At 42.8% G+C, this 20,090-nt stretch overlaps 1 long non-coding RNA gene across 1 annotated transcript; it reads left to right on the top strand.

The window, feature by feature from the left end:
- Positions 1-77: 77 nt before the first annotated feature.
- On the top strand, positions 78-19,295 carry LOC106993228 (uncharacterized). The gene is made up of 3 exons (XR_001439410.3): positions 78-216; positions 4,134-4,191; positions 19,169-19,295. It is a non-coding gene; the product is annotated as an uncharacterized LOC106993228 (long non-coding RNA).
- Positions 19,296-20,090: the final 795 nt, after the last annotated feature.

The following is a 20,090-nucleotide window of genomic DNA, read 5'->3' as shown; positions in this document are numbered from 1 at the left end:
TCTTTTTTTATTGGTTAGCACCTATGCCACTCACGTGGTGGAGAGGCGAGGCAACAGTTGGAGATGATTGGTTCTGAGAATTGGCTGTGAAAGCGGCATTGCTGACCAATGAGAGATACTTAATAAGAGAGGGGCAGGCCGGGGCAACCAACGAAATCCGAGAAGAGCGCTTGGGGGCGTGTCCGTCTGTTTCAGCCTTTGGGAAGTTGGTGGGAGGTGAGAGTGACTCGGCCTCTTAAAAGCGTTCTTTTGACATGGGTGTGTTGTCGTGTTCACGTTTTCTGAATTAAGACCTTTGTAGCTTCTTGTTAGGAAGAACCTGGCGGACAGAGTAACTCTCGGCAGTCAGCCCCCGCCTGAGGCTCCCTTTAAGGACGCCTTTCTAACTCGAAGCTGGACACCCAGATTCCAGGGCTGCCCAGAAGTAGCTTCTCCAGCCCCTTCCTGGATCAGTGGTCCCCCTAGTTCCCTTCCCTGTTTGCTCGTTATCGCTCCACACCGCTTGTGTCTTGATTCTAGACTGTCGTATGCCTATACTAATTCTGTCCCTTTCAGAAGTAGATTCGCGAGGACCTGACTTTATGTGTCTCTTCCAGACCTAAAGGCCCTTGGTCTTAGCATCATAGGTGCCACGTAATGCTTTGGACAGAAAATCATTACTTTTTTTGTATCTTTAAACTGATATATCGTAGTTGTACATATTTAACTTTGGACAGAAAATTATTTTTTGTATGTTTAAACTGATATAGTTGTACATATTTTCAGGGATACATCTGGTATTTTGATACACGTATTCAATGTACAATTATCAAATCAGCGTAATTGGGATATCCATCATCTCAAACATTATCTTTGTGTTGGGAACATTTTCTGCTATGCCTTCTCTTGTAGCAGGAAATTGTTATTTTTGATCAACTCACTATTCACACATTTGTGAAGATTACAAATTCAGTAACTAATGTAACATTTAGATGTAAGCTCTTGTTGCAAATGTAGCCCAAAGCGCTGTACTTTGGGGAATCTAGCATCTGTTACATTTTGCTAGTTTGAACAGGCAATAGAAATAGCTATTAGATACTGTAAAAGAAATTGACTTTCTTTGCCAATGTGCTTCCCAGTGTCAATAAATTAAAGTATCCTTTTTTAGAAAATGGTTTCAAAAGAAGAGCAGTATTTATTGAATTCTGGAGAGAGAATGCTCTTTAAAAATCTGCAATTTTTACTATCAGGGATCATTTCTATAGCTCATTACTAGTGAATTTCCCTGAATGTGTAGAGCAAAATAAAATCTGTTAGATGTAGGTTATTTGGGATTTTTTTTTAAATCGAACTAGAGTTAATCTATTTAGGCTTGAGTCCTGCTTTTGCTACTTACTGGGTCTATGCCTTTGAGAAAGTTATTTAAGCACTCCAAGTCTCAGTTTCCACTTCTATTAAACAGGAATAAAACCTCACAGGGATGCTGTTGTGATTAAGTGCGTTTGAATGTGTTTGATCAACTGTAGATAGCTACAAACATGTGAGTTGTGTTGCCAAACACATCTCACAGGTTACTTGCCATCACAAAGGAGAAACATACTTTTACAACAGGGAGATCTGGCAGTCCCCACCTTAACCCAGTTATCCAATTTAGTATCAGTAATCCTTGGACAACCAACATTTTTATGAGGTTCCCAGTGTGCTGCAGCACGAAGTATACAGCATCACTTAATGGTGTTTTCTTGCCAAAAATACTGAAAGTGAATCTTATCAAGGCTTTGGATCTAAACTCCAGTTTACCGGGGCTGGAGGAACCAGTTGAACCATAACCCCAAGGAGATAATCAGATAAATCAAGAACGTGAAGCATTCTACAAACAACTATTTTATAGAAGATAAGACATGAAGATCAAGGAAAATCAATGTCATAAAAATGGTCATGGGTGATTGTTCTAAATTTGAAAAAAAACGTAAAAAGATACAATCAAATGCTTAATTGGATTCTGGTTCTGAAAAAGCAGCCTTTTAGACATTTTTGAGACAATTGGGGGAAATTTGAAATGGTATTAGATGTTGTTAGTTATTACATTTGTTCATTGTAATAATGGTATGCTGGATATGGGGGAAAACATCTTTACAACTTGGAGAAACGTAGGAGTGAAGAGTTATGATATCTGTAACTCTCTTTGAAATGGTTCAGCAAAAAAGAAAGATAAGAGACCAGTCTGGGCAACATAGTTAAACCTCTGTCTCTACCAAAAACAAAAGCAAAACAAAACAAAACATTAGCTGGGCATGGTGGCCTATTCCTGTAGTTCCAGCTACTTGGGAGACCGAGGTGGGAGGATTGATTGAGCCCAGGAGGTCGAGGCTACAGTGAGCTGTGATTGTGCCAGTGCACTCCAGCCTGGGTGACAGAGTGAGGCCCTATCTCTCTGTCTCTCTCTCTCTCTCTCTCTCTCTCACACACACACACACACACACACACACAAAGAAAGATATATACTTTGAAATGCATACACACACATCTATCTGTCTGTCTACTTCCTTTCCTACCTATCAAGCAAATATGGCAAAATGTTAATTGTTAAATCTATGTGGTAAGTATATAGGTGTTTACTATTATTTCTACTTTTATTGTATATTTGGAATAATAATTTTATTTTTTTTTTTTTATTTTTTTTTTTGAGACGGAGTCTCGCTCTGTCCCCTAGGCTGGAGTGCAGTGGCCGGATCTCAGCTCACTGCAAGCTCCGCCCCCCGGGTTTACGCCATTCTCCTGCCTCAGCCTCCCGAGTAGCTGGGACTACAGGCGCCCGCCACATTGCCCGGCTAGTTTTTTGTATTTTTTAGTAGAGGCGGGGTTTCACCGTGTTAGCCAGGATGGTCTCGATCTCCTGACCTCGTGATCCGCCCGTCTCGGCCTCCCAAAGTGCTGGGATTACAGGCTTGAGCCACCGCGCCCGGCCTGGAATAATAATTTTAAAAAAGGTTTTGAAAGGCTAGTTTGACCTACTGTTGTTACCTAACACTGCCTCCAGAATACAGACCAGAATTCTTGGCCTGGCAAATGAGACCCATGACAATCTGATGTCACCTCTCCTTTCCAGTTCTTTTTTTTTTTTAGACAGAATCTCACTCTGTCACCTAGGCTGGAGTACAGTGGCACTATCTCAAGTGATTATCCTGCCTCAGCCTCCAGAGTAGCTGGGATTACGGGCATGCACCGCATGTCCAGCTAATTTTTATATTTTTAGTAGAGACAGGGTTTCACCATGTTGGCCAGGCTGGTCTCGAACTCCTGACCTCAGGTGATCTGCCTGCCTTGGCCTTCGAAAGTGCTGGGATTACAGATGTGAGCCACCCAGTGGTGGCTTTGAAATGCATACACACACATCTATCTGTCTGTCTGTCTACTGCCCTCCCTACCTATCTATCAAGCAAATATGGCAAAATGTTAATTGTTAAATCTATGTGGTAAGTATATATGCTCACACCTGGCCTCTCTCTTTTGTACTGGTGTACTGTGCGCTCCAGTTAAATTGATCCACACATCTTTTTCCACATTCACCCTACACTTTCTCAAATTGATGCCTTTGTGTGTACTTTCCCTCCATTAAATGCCCAGTGAACTCCCTCCACAGAATTTCCTCGGATTTTCCTGGCTAGAAGTAATGCCCCTTCCTCAGGAATTGCAGAGTTTCCTGTGATGTTAATTGTCTTGCCTTATAATTATCTATGTTTCAATCATATCTCCCCTACTAGAGGGTCAATTTCTCTAATGTGTAACCTGTATCTATTTCATCTTTGTTTCCCCTGTGACAGCACACAACCTAACATATTCATCTATTTAACAAATACTTATCGAGTATCTATTATATATCTTCAGGCCTGAGCCAAGTCTTAGGGACAAAGTAGTGAATGTACAAATAGGCTCTGGCTCCTCGTGAAACATAAAGGATCTTAGGGATATACACAGTATTTGTAGTGAAAAAATATGTACAGTAATTATACACATATGCACAGTAATATGGAGGACAACAGGTGTAACCTGTTTCAAAAAGGGATAAACTGTTTAAGCTGCCATCTGGGGACTGGGGAGGAGTAAGCAAAGGAAATAAATCAGTCTTTCTTTTCCTTTTTTTTCCTCCGTAGCTAAAATCAGTCATTTTTCTGTGAAGGCCTGAAGAAGAAAAGAGAGGCAGTAACTGAGGTGAGTACATAAGGCATGGAGAGTGAAGACCCCAAAGGGCTGTAAGACCTCATAAGGAGTTCAAGTTTTATTCTCATTGCAACAGGAAGCAATCAAAGGGATTAGGGCAAGTGACCCCAATTCATTCATTCTTTGTGTCTTTGTTTCTTTCTCTCTCTTCTTTTCTTTTCTTTCTTTCTCTCTTTTTTCTTGACAGGGCCTTGCTCTGTCATCTAGGCTAGAGTACAATGGTGTAATTATAGTTCACTGCAACCTTGAACTCCTGGGCTTAAGCAATTCTCCTGCCTCAGCCTCCCAGATAGCTAGGGCTATAGGCATGCACCACTTTGCCTAGATAATTTTTATTTTTTGTAGAGACAGGGTCTTGCTATGTTACCCAGGCTGGTCTCAAACTCCTGGCCTCAAATGATCCTCCCGCCTCAGCCTCGCAGTGTTGGGAGTGGAGCCACCATGCCTGGCCTCAATTCTTGTTTAAAATGATCACTGGCTGATGTGTGGAGTCACAAGAGTGGAGAGGGACAGCAATTAGGAAACTTCTACCATCTTTTTTTTTTGAGATGGAGTCTCGCACTATTGCCCGGGCTGGAGTGCAGTGGCGCCATCTCAGCTCACTGCAACCTCCACCTCCCAGGTTCAAGCAATTCTTCTGCCTCAGCCTTCCAAGTAACTGGGATTACCGGCACCCACCTGCATGCCCGGCTAATTTTTTTGTATTTTTAGTAGAGAAGGGGTTTCACTATGTTGGCCAGGCTGGTCTGGAACTCCTGACCTCACGTGATCCGCCCGCCTCGGCCTCCTAAAGTGCTGGGATTATGGACCTGAGCCACCATGCCTGGCCTTCTACCATCTTTTAGAAGAGAAATATTGATGACTTGGTTGAATGTGGTGGAAACAGGAATGGAGAGAAGTGGATACATTCCAGATATATTTGGAGATATAACTGATAGGACTGGGCACATGATAGTGATTCAGTTAATGCTTAATATGTGAAATAATTACAACTTTTAAAAATTGGTGTTTTATTTTTCTCATGAAGTCATTGTTCTTATCCCTATGTCCAGTCAGTAACAAAAAACTGGATGATCTTTTATGCACCCCTTTCTTTACTAGCCTAGATTCTTGTGCATTCTTCTCACTTTTAAACTCATCTATTTGCCTTTAGTCTATCTTCCAGAATTCTCCTCACAACTGCCAAAGGGATCTTTTTTTTTTTTTTTTTTTTTTTTTTTGGTACAGGGTCTCTCTCTGTCACCCAGGCTGGAGTGCAGTGGCACAATCTTGACTCACTGCAACCTCTGCCTCCTTGGTTCAAGTGATTCTTGTGCCTCAGCCTTCCAAGTAGCCGGGACCACAAGTGCATGCCACCACGCTCTGCTAATTTTTGTATTTTTTGTAGAGACAGGTTTTTGCCATGTTGCCCAGGCTGATCTTGCATTCCTGAGCTCAAGCGATCTGCCTGCCTCAGCCTCCCAAAGTGCTGGCATTACAGGCGTGAGCCACCACGCCCAGTTGGATTTTCTTAAAATAGTCTGTTCTTAACTGAGTTTCTTGCTCCGTAATCCTCAATGACCCCCCTCTGGTCTATAGGATAAAGTCCTGATAGCTCACTCTGCCATCTAAGGCCCTTCCCTACCAGGTCCTAATCTTGCTTTCCTGTCCCACTTTTTACAACTCTTTTCAGTCCATACTGGTTTACCTGCCAGACACCAAAATATTGGACATTTTTGCTTTCATGATTTTTTTACATAGACTCTATGTTTTTTTAGAGCAGTTTTAGATTCACAGCAAAATTGAGCTGAAATTATAAAATTCCATGCACAGCCTCTCCTACTATCAACATCCAGAGTGGCATAACTGTTAAAATTGATGAATCTACACTGACACATCATTATCTTTTTTTTTTTTTTTGAGACGGAGTCTCACTCTGTCGCCCAGGCCGGAGTGCAGTGGCCAGATCTCAGCTCACTGCAAGCTCCGCCTCCCGGGTTCAAGCGATTCTCCTGCCTCAGCCTCCCAAGTAGCCGGGACTACAGGCGCCCGCCACCGCGCTCGGCTAGTTTTTTGTATTTTTTAGTAGAGACGGGGTTTCACCATGTTAGCCAGGATGGTCTCGATCTCCTGACCTCGTGATCCGCCCGTCTCGGCCTCCCAAAGTGCAGGGATTACAGGCTTGAGCCACCGTGCCCGGCCTGATACATCATTATCTACCCCAAACCTATAGTTTATATTAGAGTTTATTTGGCATTGTACGTTCTATGGGTTTTGACAATGTATAATGACATTTATCCAGGATTATAATATCATACAGATTAGTTTTATTGTCCGGAAAAACCTCTCTGCTCCACTTCTTCATCCTCCTTTTTCCTTAACTCTTGGCAACCAGTGATCTTTCTACTGTCTTCATAGTTATGCCTTTTCCAGAATGTCATATAGTTTGAATCACACACATACAGTTGTCTTTCAGTATCCATGGGGAATTGGTTCCAAGATTCTCTGCAAATACCCAAATCCACAGATGGTCAAGTCTGTTATACAAAATAGTATAGTATTTGCATATAACCTATACACATCTTCTCTTATACTTCAAATTATCTCTAGATTACTTCTAATACCCAATACAATATAAATGCTGTGTAAATAGTTGTTATCCTGTATTGTTTAGGGAATAATGACAGGAAAAAAGTCTGTACATGTTCAGTACAGGCACAAGCATCTCTTTTTGGGAGAATATTTTTGATCCTTGGTTGAATTCATGAATGCAGAACCCACAGATATGGAGGGCTGACTGTAGTTTGAAAAGAAATCTTTTAAAAATTGGCTTCTTGCCGGGCGCAGTGGCTCACGCCCGTAATCCCAGCACTTTGGGAGGCTGAGGCAGGCTGATCACAAGGTGAAGAGATTGAGACCATCCTGGCCAACGTGGTGAAACCCCATCTCTACTGAAAATACAAAAATTAGCTGGGCATGGTGGTGCATGCCTGTAGTCCCAGCTACTCAGGAGGCTGAGGCAGGAGAATCGCTTGAACCCGGGAAGGGGAGGTTGCAGTGAGCCGAGATCATTCCACTGCACTCCAGCCTGGGCGACAGAGCGAGACTCCATTTTTAAAAATAAATAACATAAAATAAAATAAAATTGGCTTCTTTCACTTAGTAGTATGCATTTAAGTTTCCTCTATGTATTGCATTATATAGATGTACCACTGATCTTGACCACCTCACTTCAAATCCTGTTTTGACTAAGTGATGCAATCTTGGACTGTTTACTTAACCTCTCACCAGTTTCCTTATGACCATACTAACAGCATCTGTTCTCAAAGTTTTGGGAAAGGATTAAATAAAAATACATGAAATGTGTCTGGCATATGGTAAATCATAAATGCTGACTGTAATTACTAATTATGCAAGACTATCTTTGTAGCACAATGTAACTAACCCTAAGGGGACCCACACGTCTTTCTTGAGGGCATTAGACGTACCATAGAAAAACCCGGAAATACTGGGACTTTATGTGAGGTTAAAATGGATTAATATAATGAAGGCATGCCAGCTTTTATTGAGTGTTAAGCACTTTCACAAATATCAATTTTTTGTCATAATCCCACTTGTTCTATCTCCCCTTTTACAGGGAGAGAAACTGAGATTCATGAATAAAGTAACTTGCAAAGGTGAAGCTAACACTCAAACACAGATATGAATAGGGCTATAGTCCCTAATATTACTTGTACCTTGGAATCATTTTTAAAACAACAACAATTTGAGGTGCCGGGTGCAATGTCTCATGCCTGTAATCCCAGAATTTTGGGAGGCTGAGGTAGGCAGATCACTTGAGCTCAGCCTGGGCAACATGGCGAAACCCCGTCTATACCAAAGATACAAAACATTAGCCAGGTGTGGTAGCTCATGCCTGTGGTCCCAGCTACTCAGGAGGCTGGGGGAGGCTCTCTTGAGCCTGGTAGATGGAGGCAGCAGTGAGCCAAGATCATGCCACTGCACTCCAGCCTGGGCGACAGAGTGAGACCTCGTCTCAAAACAAACAAAACAATCCAAATAAGTTAGGAGTCGAGATGTATTATATTTTCTGTCATGAAAATTAAACCAAATGTCACAGAAACCCTTCTGTTTCACAACTGATAATCATGCTTTGCACTTCACAGAGAAAATGCAGGCTCCCAAAGTGCTAGGACCACAGGCCTGAGCCACCATGCCTGGCCAGACATAGACTTCTTTCTCCTCCTTTGTATATTGTTTATTACCTTTTGCCCTAAGGTGGTTGCTAGAGCTTCTAGAATTCCCTATAATTTGTCATAACTTAAAATTCAAGGGTGGGCACAGTGTTTCACCTTTGTAATCCCAGCACTTTGGGAGACTGAGGCAGGTGGATTACCTGAGGTCAGGAGTTCAAGACCAACCTGGCCAACATGGTGAAACCCCGTCTCTACTAAAAATAAAAAAATTAGCTGGGCACAGTGGTGGGTGCCTGTAATCCCAGCTACTCAGGATGCTGAGGCAGGAGAATTGCTTGAACCTGGAAGGTGGAGGTTGCAGTGAGCTGAGATCGTGCCATTGCACTCCAGCCTGGCCAATAGAGCGAGACTCGATTTCAAAAAAAAAAATTAGCCAAGCATGGTGGCACGTGCCTATGGTCTCAGATACTTGGGAGGCTGAGGTAAGAGGATGGCTTGAACCCGGGAAGTGGAGGGTGCAGTGAGCTGAGATTGCACCACTGCACTCCAGCCTGGGCGGCAAAGTGAGATCCCATCTCAAAATAAAGCAAAATAAAATAAAACTAAATTAAATTCAAAAAAAATTTGGAGGTTGGAATGGTGACTCAAATGAAGTCTTCAGAGACATAGACTCTTCTTTTTTTTTGAGCCAGGGTCACACTCTGTCACTCAGGCTGGAGTGCAGTGGTTCAATCTTGGCTCACTGCAGCCTCGACCTCCCAGTCTCAAGGGATCCTCCCACCTCAGCCTCATGGCTATTTTTTTTTTTTTGTATTTTTAGTAGAGATGGGGTCTTGCTATGTTGCCCAGGCTTGTCCTGAACTCCTGGGCTCCAGTGATCCACCTGCTTTGGCCTCCCAAAGTGCTGGGACTACAGGCCTGAGCCACCTTGCCTGGCCAGACACAGACTTCTTTCTCCCCATTGTATGTTGTTTCTGTTATTACCTTTTGCCCCAGGGTGGCTGCTAGAGCTTCAGTTGTTACGTCTGCATTCTAAGCAGCAAGAAGAGGGAAGGAAAGAGGACAAAAGTGTAGTGCCTTCCCCTTAGGGAGAATTGTTGGAAGTCACACACAACATGTCTACTTATTCTTTGTGGGATAGAGAAATGGTGGAAAATGATTGTAATCAGGTTTTCTTTGTCTGCCACTCACTCACTGCAATCTTGGACACATGTACATATTCTCTCTCCCTTCTTTTCTTCCTTCCTTCAAACATAAGCCTATTACATTTTAACTTAATTAACTCTTTAAAGAACCTATTTTCAAATAGAGTGACATTCTGAGGTATGGGGATTAGGACTTCAACATAAGACTTTTAGGGGTGGACACAATTTAGCCCATAACATACACAGGATACATATGATATGTGAAAGTTACAAAGCACAATAGTCAAACCAATACTGCTCAATGCACCACTCAGCATAAGAAATACAAAATGACCAGTTTTCTACATCCTATCCCAATACCACTCCCCTAAAGACTTCCAAAAGTAACTGTTGTCTTAAATGTATTTTTTTTCCAACTTTCATTTTGGATTCAGATGTGCAGGTTTTTTACAGGTGTGTTATGTGATTTTGAGGTCTGGGGTATAGATGATCCTGTCACCCAGGTAGTGAGCATAGTATCCAATAGTTTTTCAGCCCATGTCCACCCCTCCCCCCACTTTTGGAAGTCCCCAGTGTCTAGTGTTCCAATTTTATGCCCATGTATACTCATTGTTTAGCTCCCACTTATAAGTGAGAGCATGCAGTATTTGGTTTTCTGTTTCTGCATTAACTCACTTAGGACAATGGCCTCTAGCTGCATCCATGTTCCTGCAAAGGATATCATATTGCTCTTTTTTATGGCTGTGTAGTATTCCATGGTGTATATGCACCACATTTTATTTATCCAATCCACCATTGTTGATGGGGACCTAGGTTGATTCCATGCCTTTGCTATTGTGAGTAGTGCTGAGATGAACATATGTGTGCATGTATCATTTTGGTAGAATGATTTATATTCCTTTGGGTATATACCCAGTAATGGAATTGCTGGGTCAGATGGTAATTCCATTTTAAGTTCTTTGAGAAATCTCCAAACTGCATTCCACAGTGGCTGAACTAATTTGCATTCCCACCAGCAGGGTATAAGCATTCCACAGCCTCGCCAGCATCTGTTATTTTTTTTCACTTTTAAATAATAGTCATTTTGACTGGTTTGAGATGGTACCTCATTGTGGTTTTGATTTACATTTCTCTGATGATTAGTGATGATGAGCATTTTTTCATGTTTTTTGGCCATTTTTCTGTCGTCTTTTGAGAAGTATCTGTTCATGTCCTTTGCCCATTTTTAAATTGGAATATTTGTTTTTTGCTTGTTGCTAAATCTATGTTTAAAAAAATTATTCTCTCAGTCACTTTGCCTTTTAAAGGCCCAGATTCATCCTGTAGACCAGTGACAATACGAGGCTCTCTGATAAGTGCTCCCTTTTTTTGTTTATTTCCATCTCCATACAGCAGAGTGATTTTTAAAAGTATAAGTTATATGACGTTTTGTGTTTTTTACTTAAAACTCTGCAAAGATTTCCCATTGCAATAACAATAAATCCCTTCAAGACCCTGCGTGGTCACTCTCTGCCCCACTCCATTCACTCTAGTGACATTGACTTTCTGTGGTTCCTTGAACTCCAACTCATTTTCATCTCAGGGGCTTGGCTACCTGCTTGATTTTGCTTGGGGTGCTCTTCCTAGACCTTTGCATATCTGTCTCTTCTCATTATTCAGATGTCTGCTTGAATGTCACCTGCTTATCGAGGCCTTCCTGGCTACTCTCTCTACAGTACAAGTACATCTCCCCCACTCGAATCACTTTGTTCTTTTCTTAGCACTTATCATTGTAAGTATCCCCCTCAGAATGCAAACTGTACCAGAATAGGGGTTTAGTTTGTCTTTGTCACCACTGTATCTGGAGTCATGTGGGACGTACAAGAGCTTAACTGACTTATGTTATCCAATTGTTCCTGATCTAGGGGTTGTTGTGATAACATGAGTGACAATGTATTTTGAAATGAGTCTTGTACACAGAGATTAATTTATTACATCGAGCTCTATTCTCTGAATAATCTCTTTAAGCTTTGTTTAAGCTTTGTTTGTTTGCTTCTTTCTTTTTCTTTTTTCTTTTTTTTTTTTTTTTTTTTGAGACAGGGTCTCACTCTGTCACCCAGACTGAAGTGCAGTGGCACGATCTCGGCTCACTGCAACCTCCACTTCCCAGGCTCAAGCGATTCTCCTGCCTCAGCCTCCCAAGTAGCTGGGATTACAGGTGCTGCCACCATGTCCAGCTAATTTTTTATCTTTTTAGTAGAGATGGGTTTTCAGCATGTTGGCGGGCTGGTCTCGAACTCCTGACCTCATATGATCCACCCACATTGGCCTCCCAAAGTGCTGGGATTACAGGTGTGAGCCACCATGCCCAGCCTTCTCCTCTCCCTTCCCCTCTCCTCCCCTCTTTTCCTCCCTTCTCCCACCCCCTCTCCTCCCCTCCCTTTCCCTCCCCTCCCCTATTCTCCCCTCCCCTGCATTCCTTCCTTCCTTTGTTTTTGTGAGATAGGGTCTCATTTGTCAGCTAGAGTGCAGTGGAACAATCACAGCTCACTGCAGCATCAACTTCCTGGGCTCAAGTGATCCTCCCACCTCAGCCTCCCAAGTAGCTGGGACTATAGGCATGGCCACCATGCCTGGCTAATTTTTTTAAAAATTTTGTAGAGATGGGGGTCTCGCTATGTTTCCCAGTCTGGTCTTGAGCTCCTGGGCTCAAGTGATCCTCCTGCCTCAACCTCCCAAAGTGCTGGGATTACAAGGGTAAGCCACTGCACCCAGCTAAGCTTTTTTTCTTTCTTTCTTTCTTTTTTTTTTTTTGAAACGGAGTCTTGCTCTGTTGCCCAGGCTGGAGTGCAGTGGCGTAATCTCAGCTTACTGCATCCTCTGCCTCCCAGGTACAAGCGATTCTCCTGCCTCAGTCTCTTAAGTAGCTGAGACTACAGGCACAAGCCACCATACCTGGCTAATTTTTGTATTTTTAGTAGAGACAGGGTTTCACTATATTGGTCAGGGTGGTCTCAAACTCCTGATCTCAAGTGATCTGCCCACCTAACTCTCCCAGAGTGCTGGGATTACAAATATGAGACACTGTGCCCAGCTTTGAATTTTAAGTTGGGATTACAGGTGATGGGATTACAGGTGTGAGCCACTGGGCCTGGCCAGCTTTGTTTCTTAATAACAAAACTATTTCATGACCAGGTATTTGTTGGATGCCTGCTAGGTGTTGACTTTGTGCTGGGCTTGTGGAGCTGTGAACAAGATAGACTATTTCTGTATTTGTGAAGCTCCCATATTAATGCAGAGAATTTATGAAAAAACCAATTGCTGTGACAATATATCTAATGTAAAAAGTACATTCTAAAATACTGGGAATGAGGAAGAGTGGAAGCAAGGAGTCTTTTTTTTGCCCTCCCGAGATGATGTTTAAATAAAAAAGACCATAAAGATGCCTGACAGCTGCATCGCTGTGACTCTGATCCTTATATATTGCAGTTGGTCCTGATAATTACAACCTGAATTGCTCCCTTTTTGACATTACTGAGAGGCAATTGCCTAATGTGCTTACCGAAAATGAAGGCATTAAAATCCAGTCAGAAGAGTTTGCAGATGCAATGTTAAAGCCTTGCAGCTTTTCAGCTGCTCCTCCAAAGCACGGGTCCAGGAATAGGAGCCTTCTTGCAGCCAAGACACTAGAAATGGAGCTCAAAACTTAAGGTTTAAATCCCAGTTTTAGTCCTTACCAGCTGGAAGGTCTTGCTGATCTAGTTTTGGTACCGTACAATTATAGTTGCCCATCCTATTTCAAAAGGTTATAGAGAAGACTGAATTGGAATACGAATGTGTTCTTTGTACACTACAAAATAACTATAGAAATGTGACATTGTGAGTTTACCTTTGTTACTGTTAGATGAACAACCGTAACTGAAAAAAAGTATTTGAAGGTTGAATCCTATTAACAGGAGAACAATCAGATAAATGATGGCATAATGGTACACAGTGGAATACTATACAACTATGAAAAAGAACGGGGGACTGGGTACAGTGGCTCACGCCTGTAGTCCCAGCACTTTGGGAGGCCAAGTTGGGAGGACTGAATGAGCCCAGGAGTTTGAGACCAGCCTGGGCAACAAGCAAGACCTTGTCTCTGCAAAAAATAAAATAATTAGCCAGGCATGGTGGTGCACACCTATTCTCCCAGCTATTCAGGAGGCTGAGGTGGAGGTTGCGGGTCTAGTGAGACACGACCACACCACTGGACTCCAGCCTGGGCAACAGAGCAAGACCCTGTATCAAAAAGAAAAGAACAGGGTAGCTCTCTATATACCAACACAGAAAGATGCCCATGATATATTAAGAGAGAAAAAAGTAAAACTATAATTCTATGTATGTATGCATGTGCATGCAGACATCACTTGGAGAATAATACACTAAACTGTTAGCAGTGTTTTTTCTGGGGGGTCAAATTTGAGAAACCTTCCTTTTGTTAGTTATATGCAGATTTGTTTCTCATTTGTTAGAGTAGGGCAATCTAAGTAATTTAACAAATTTTATATTCACAACTGGCAAAGTACATGTGTCACTGATGACCTAGCTCCCTGCTAGGTATTTCACAGATCTCAAGTCTGATTTTGGTTAATATTGCTTTGGAGAATGAACTTGGCTGAACTGAGAGCTTGGAGAGTCATGTTGAATAACAAACGAGCTCCTCAGAACAGCCTTACGTGCAACATTTGCAAAATAAGAAGCAAAGTAGAGGCTGTCATGAGACCTGCAATCTATTCACAACTGTGTTTCTGATGCAAGAAGGAAGAAGGTCAAAATGCTATTAGGTGATTTTAAGATACTGATTTCCCAGACCCAGACTTGTTTCCTAAAAACCCACATGCTAAGTTCTCAGGGACCACAATATTAAATGTATTTAAGCATAGCTGGGAGAGGAGGAAAAATATAAGACCCCTTCAGTCTTCCCAGTTCTGCTTCTCACACAAAGAACTTCACGGCCCCCCAAAAGTAGACGGCCGTCAAATTCAGAAAGTTGGCCAGGCGCACTGGCTCATGCCTGTATTCCCAGCATTTTGGGAGGCCAAGGCGGGCGGATCACTTGAGGTCAGGAATTCGAAGCCAGCCTGTCCAACATGGTGAAAGCCCATCTCTGCTAAAAATGCAAAAATTAGCTGGGCGTAATCTCAGTAGCTGTAATCCCAGCTACTCAAGAGGCTGAGGCAGGAGAATCACTTGAGCCCAGGAGGCACAGAGGTTGGAGTGAACCAAGATCGTGCCACTGCACTCCAGCTTGGGCGACAGGGTGAGATTCTGTCTCAAAAAAAAATAAAAATTTCAGAAAGTCATGTCTTGTCCTTCCTAATGTTTAGCAGGGCAATTTGGGCGATTTAACAGCCACAGTTTGGAAAAAATGCAATTTAAATATGGAAGCTATATTTGGGGATTTGTTAAAGTGGTTCTTTGATCCCCCACTTGGTATATCATCTTAAATGTTTATAGTAGAGGTCAGGTGCGGAGGCTCACGCCTGTAATCCCAGCACTTTGGGAGGCTGAGGCGGGCAGATCACAAGGTCAGGAAATCGAGAATATCCTGGCCAACATGGCGAAACCCCGTCTCTACTAAAAATACAAAATTAGCTGGGCGTGGTAGCTCATGCCTCAGAAGGCTGAAACAGGAGAATTGCTTGAACCCAGGAGGTGGAGGTTGTGGTGAGCTGAGATCGTGCATTGCACTCCAGCCTGGGCAACAAGAGGGAAACTCCGTCTAAAAAAAAAAATGCTCATCATCACTGGTCGTTAGAGAAATGCAAATCAAAATTAAAATGAGATACCATCTCATGCCAGTCAGAATGGTGATCATTAAAAAGTTAGGACTTATTTTTTAACGAGAAATAGCTACTATCTTTAGCAGTGTTTTGTTTGTTTGTTTGTTTTGTTTTTGTTTTTGTTTTTTGAGACAGAGTCTCGCTCTGTTGCCCAGGCTGGAGTGCAATGGCGCGATCTCCACTCACCACAACCTCTGCCTCTCAGGTTCAAGCGATTATCCTGCCTCAGCTTCCCGAGTAGCTGGGATTACAGGCATGTGCCACCACGCCCGGATAATTTTTGTATTTTTAGTAGAGACAGGGTTTCACCATGCTGGCCAAGCTGGTCTGAAACTCCCTACCTCAGGTGATCCGCCCGCCTGAGCCTCCCAAAGTGCTGGGATTACAGGCGTGAGCCACCACGCCCAGCCTATCTTTAGCAGTTTTAAGATAATATCCCCCTTTTAAGGTTATGATACATGCTCATTGAAGACAAATTGGGAAAATATGAAAAAGCAGGAACAATCACCTACTCACAAAATCCTCCACAGCCCGTTTCCTTAAAGGCAACCACTATTTGATCATCTTTGATTTCACTCTTCTCACCCATATATATATATGTGTATATATATGGAGATATATATACATACATATAGATATAGACATATATATGTAAAAAATATAAAACATATAGATAGATAGACAGAGAGAGAGAGAGAGACGGGGTATCACTCTGTTGCCCAACCTGGAGGTCAGTGGCACAATCTTGGCTCACTGCAACCTCCACCTCCTGGGTTCAAGCGATTATCCAGCCTCAGCCTCCCGAGTAGCTGGGATTAAAGGTGCACACCACCACACCCAGCTAATTTTTGTATTTTTAGTAGAGACGAGGTTTTGCCATATTGGCCAGGCTGGTCTCGAACTACTGATCTCAAGTGATCTGCCTGCCTTGGCTTCCCAAAGTGCTAGAATTACAGGCGTGAGTCACCACGCCCAGCCTCCCATATATTTTTTACTCCACAGAGATTGTCATGTACATATACAGAACCTATTTTTTACTTAACATTATATTCTTACATTTTCCTATGTAACTAAATTCTTCAAAAACAACTTTTTCTTTAAAAACATTTTTTCTTCTAAGAACATAAGCAATACATTTTCTCTATAGAAAACTTGAAAATTATCAAGAAGCCAAAAGGAAAAGAAAGTTCTCCATAATCCCATCACCTACAGATACCAGTAATCTTTAGAAACATATCTTTCCAATATTTTCTTCATACATGCATTTTTCTTAAAAATTCGATTCAAAGCATATATGTGGTTTTTCACCATACTATATAAAATATTTTCCATGATTAAATATTCTGCCTTTTTAAATTTTTCTTTTTTTTTTTTTTTTTTTGAGACGGAGTCTCACGCTGTTGCCCAGGCTGGAGTGCAGTGGCGCGATCTCGGCTCACTGCAAGCTCCGCCTCCTGGGTTCACGCCATTCTCCTGCCTCAGCCTCCTGAGTAGCTAGGACTACAGGCGCCCGCCACCGCGCCCGGCTAATTTTTTGTATTTTTAGTAGAGACGGGGTTTCACTGTGGTCTCGATCTCCTGACCTTGTGATCTGCCCGCCTTGGCCTCCCAAAGTGCTGGGATTACAGGCTTGAGCCACCGCGCCCAGCTTAAATTTTTCTAGACAGAGTCTTGCTCGGTCTCCCAGGCTGAATCTCATTACAGCCTCGTACTCCTGGGCTCAGGCAATCCTGCCTCAGCCTCCTGAGTTAGCTGAGAGTACAGGCACATGCCACCATGCCTGGCTGATTTTTAAATGTTTTTGCAAAGTCTTGCAAAGTCTACCCTCCCAAAGTGCTGGGATTACAAGCATGAGCCACTGCACCTAGTCCAATACAACACATGGATCATTGTTTACTTAATCATTATTGTAATGTTGAACATTTAGATTATTTCTAATTTTTCTATTATAAGTAAAGCTGACTGGGTGAAATAGCTCATGCCTCTAATGAATCATTTGGGAGACCAAGGCAAGTTTGAGACCAGCCTGGGTAACAGAGTCTCTACAAAAACTAAAATAATTAGCTGGGCAAGGTGGCATGTGTCTGTAGTCCCAGCCACTCGTGAGGCTGGAGTGGGAGGATTGCTTGAGGCCAGGAGTTCAAGGCTGCAGTGAGCTACGATTGCGCCACTGCCCTAAAGCCTGGGCAACAAAGCGAGATCTTGTCTTCAAAAATAAAATAAGTAAAGCTGTGGTAAGTACCATTGCTTTGTTATATTTCCTTAGATTTATAAAGCCAAAGTCATTGTTCAAAGGCTAAGAATACTTTGAAGTGCTCCACACGGTGAAAGCACTTTCCAGAAAGGTAGACATTTACCCCCGCCAGTGAGTGGCAGCCCCAAATTCTCACTAACATTATTTTTAAAGTGTTTATTAACTCGGTAGGTTAAAAACATTTACTTTTTACTTCTCTGTTTACCAGTGGGGGTGAGGTTCTTAATATTATTCACTTGTACTTTATTTTGTGAATGATTATTCACAAGGTTGTACCTATTTACCCATTAGGGTTAATTACCTATGTATTTATCAGGGTCTTCTTTTTCTTACACAGGATATTACTTGCATTAGTATCAGTTTTCAACTCTGTGTCTTATTCTTGTAGATTATTTTAGTGCATCACTAAATTTTTTTTGAAGTTAATATTGTCCTCATTAGTTACTCTGAGGTTTACAAACAGCTTTTTAAGAAATAATAATAAGGCCGGGCGCGGTGGCTCAAGCCTGTAATCCCAGCACTTTGGGAGGCCGAGACGGGCGGATCACGAGGTCAGGAGATCGAGACTATCCTGGGTAACACAGTGAAACCCCGTCTCTACTAAAAATACAAAAACTTAGCCAGGCGAGGTGGCAGGCGCCTGTAGTCCCAGCTACTCGGGAGGCTGAGGCAGGAGAATGGCGTGAACCCGGGAGGCGGAGCTTGCAGTGAGCTGAGATCCGGCCACTGCACTCCAGCCTGGGTGACAGAGCGAGACTCCGTCTCAAAAAAAAAAAAAAAAAAGAAATAATAAAAAAAATTGTACATGGGATTTTACTATGTTGCCCAGAACCAGGCGTGGTGGCTCATGACTTTTAAAAGTCATTTGTGACCAGGCACGGTGGCTCATGCCTGTAATCCCAACACTTTGGGAACCCAAGGCGGGAGAATCACTTGAACCCAGTAGTTCAAGACCAGCCTGGGCAACACAGTAAAATCCCATGTATAAATTTTTCTTTTCTTTTCTTTTTTTTTTTGAGACTGAGATGGAGTTTCGCTCTTGTTCCCCAGGCTGGAATGTAGTGGTGCAATCTCAGCTCGCTGCAACCTCTGCCTCCCGGGTTCAAGTGATTCTCCTGCCTCAGCCTCCCGAGTAGCTGGGATTATAGGCATGTGCCACTATGCCCAGCTAATTTTGTAATTTTAGGAGAGACAGGTTTTCACCATGTTGGCCAGGCTGGTCTCAAACTCCTGACCTCAGGTGATCTGCCTGCCTTGGCCTCCCAAAGTGCTGGGATTACACGCATGAGCCACTGCACCTGGCCTCACATGAGTTTTTTTTCTTGGCTTTACTACTAGCCAGCTGTGGCACCTTGGGCAAGTCACTGCTCTCTCAGAGATCTGGCTTCCTCAAATTGTGAGGACTGAACTACATGATCTCTAGGGATTTCTTCACGTCTGACTTTTGGAATCTAGTCTACTGTGAAGGTAGGGGCATCTTTGGGCCAGTCCAGTCTAACAAAGCGGGGCTATCTATTAACACCTTGTGTTGTTTCATGTTAAAAGGTGTGAATAAATCTTTTACCGGAAGATAATTTTATTTCCTTATAGCAATAATATGCTGTATGAGTCTCCTGCTCTGCTGCCCATTACCTGTGTCACCTCCGCAAGCTACTGCTGAACCTCAAAGAACCCATCTCCTCATCGGGGAAAAAAAAAAAAAAAAAGCTTTATATAGGTAGGCACCTCATAATGTTAAATGATCTCCTGTCTCTTTATCATTTAAAACTTTGGAGGCTCACTCCTGTAATCCAGCATTTTGGGAGGCCAAGGCAGGAGAATCCCTTGAGCCAGGGGTTTGAGACCAGCCTGGGCAATGTAGCAAGACCTCATCTCTACTAAAAATCAAAAAAATTAGCTGGGCATGATGGCACCCACCTATAGTAGTCCCAGCTACTTGGGAGGCTGAGGTGGGAGAACTGCTTGAGCCTGGGAGGTAGAGGCTGCAGTGAGCCGTGATTGTGTCACTGCACTGTAACCTGGGTGACAGAGAAACTCGTCTCAAAAAAAGAAAAAACCTTCAGGCTGTGTGCAGTGATTCACACCTGTACTCCCAGCATTTTGGGGGGCCAAGGTGGGAGGATCACTTGAGCCTGGGAGTTTGAGACCAGCCTGGGCAACATAGGGAGATCTCGACTCTACAAAAAAGTGTAAAAATTAGCCAGGTGTGGTGGTGCACACCTGTAGTCCCAGTTACTCGGGAGGCTGAGGCGGATCGCTTGAGCCTGGGAGATTGAGGCTGCTGTGAGTGGTGATTGTGCTACTGTGCCACTGCACTCCAGCCTGAGCAACAGAGACCATGTCTTGAAAACAAAACCCCACTTTTTTTGCCCCTTTCTATGTGTTTGCTGAATCTTTTATCCTGAGCATTTTAGAGTAAAAATTATACTCAAGTCTGAAATAATAAAAATAAATTTACTATAAAGAATGACCAACCTTTTCCCATCTCCTTTGAAGAGATGAATTTTGAAAT

This window comes from Macaca mulatta, chromosome 14, assembly GCF_049350105.2.
Source record: "Macaca mulatta isolate MMU2019108-1 chromosome 14, T2T-MMU8v2.0, whole genome shotgun sequence".
Classification (NCBI taxonomy): domain Eukaryota; kingdom Metazoa; phylum Chordata; class Mammalia; order Primates; family Cercopithecidae; genus Macaca; species Macaca mulatta.
Note: the sequence above shows the minus strand (reverse complement) of the source record. Positions and strands in the feature narration are given on the sequence as shown.